The sequence below is a fragment of the Ictidomys tridecemlineatus genome, unplaced genomic scaffold (assembly GCF_052094955.1).
Source record: "Ictidomys tridecemlineatus isolate mIctTri1 unplaced genomic scaffold, mIctTri1.hap1 Scaffold_278, whole genome shotgun sequence".
In the NCBI taxonomy this organism is placed as follows: Eukaryota; Metazoa; Chordata; class Mammalia; order Rodentia; family Sciuridae; genus Ictidomys; species Ictidomys tridecemlineatus.
Window position 1 is genome coordinate 45,415 of NW_027522363.1, and position 1,682 is coordinate 47,096.

Consider the following 1,682-nt stretch of genomic DNA (forward strand, 5'->3'; position numbering starts at 1 on the left):
ACCTCTGCTCTCTGGAACAGTCCTTCTGTACTGCAGTCTCCAACTTCTGCTCTCTGCAAAGAACCTTCTGCACCCCAGTCTCCAACATCTGCTCTCTACAAAAGTCCTTCTGCACTTCAGTGTGAAAATTTTGCTCTCTGCAACAATCCTTCTGCACCCAAGACTTCAACATATGCTCTCTGTAACAGTCCATCTGCACCTCAGTCTCCAAACTCTGCTCTATATAAGATTCTTCTGCAACACAGTCTCGAAAATTTGGTCCCTGTAACAGTCCTTCTGCACCTCAGTCTCCAACCTCTGCTCTCTGTAACACTCGATCTACACCTCAGTCTGAAACCTCTTCTTTCTGCAGGATCCTTCTAAACCGCAGTCTCCAACCACTGCTCTCTGTAACAGTCCTCCTTCACCTCAGTCTCCAAACTCTGCTCTCTGTAAGATCCTTTTCCCATCCAGTCTCCTAACTCTGCTCTCTATAACAGTCCTTCTGCACACCAGTCTTTTACCTATGCTCTTTTTAACAGGCCTTCTGCACCCCAGTCTCCAACTCTGCTCTATGTAACAGGCCTTCTGCACCCCAGTCTCCAAACTCTTCTCTCTGCAACGATCATTCTACACCTCATTCTCCAACATCTGCTTTCTGTAAGAACCTTCTGCAACCCAGTCTCCCAACTCTGCTCTCTCTAACAGTCATTCTGCACACCTTCTCCCAACTCTCCTCTCTGTAACAGGCCTGTTGCACCCCAGTCTCCAAAGTCTGTTCACTATAAGAAGTCTTCTACACCCCAGTCTCCAACCTCTGCTCTCTGCAACAGTCCTTCTGCACCCCAGTCTCCAACCTGTGGTCTCTGCAACAGTCCTTCTGCACCTCAGTCTTGAAACACTGTTCTCTGCTAGGATCCTTTTGTACCTCAGTCTCCAACCTCTACTCTCTGTAACAGTCCTTTTGCACCTGGGTCCCCAACATCTGCTCTATTTTAGATCCTTCTTCAACCTAGTCTCCAAACTCCATGATCTGTAACAGTCATTCTAGTGCCTTTCTCCACACTCTGCTCTCCGTTACAGGCCTTCTGAACCCCAGTCTCCAACCTCTGCTCTCTGTAACAGTCTTTTTGCACCCCAGTCTCCAACCTCTGCTCTCTGCAACGATCCTTCTGCACCCCAGTCTCCAACGTCTCCTCTCCACAACAGTTCTTCTTCACCTCAGTCTCCAAAGTTTGCTCACTGCAACAGTTCTTCTACACCCCAGTCTTCAACATTTGCTCTGTGTAACAGTCCTTCTGCACCCCAGTCTCCAAACTCTGCTCTCTGAAACAATCTTTCTGCACCCCAGTCTCCAACCTCTGCTCTCCATAACAGTCATTCTGCACCATATTCTCCAACCTCTGCTCTTTGTAAGGGTCCCTCTACCACAAATTCCAACCTCTGCTTTCTGTAACAGTCCTTCTGCACCTCAGTCACCAAACTCTGCTCTCTGTAACAGTCCTGATGCACCTCAGTCTGCAACCTCTGTCTCTGTTGCAGTCCTTCTGCACCTTAGTCTGAAACCTCTGCTCTCCGCAAGATCCTTCTGCACTCCAGTCTCCAATCAATGCTCTCTGTAATATTCATCCTGGCCCACAGTCACCAACCATTGCTCTCTGTAAGATCCTTTTGCAACCCAGCCTCAAAACTCTGCTCACTAT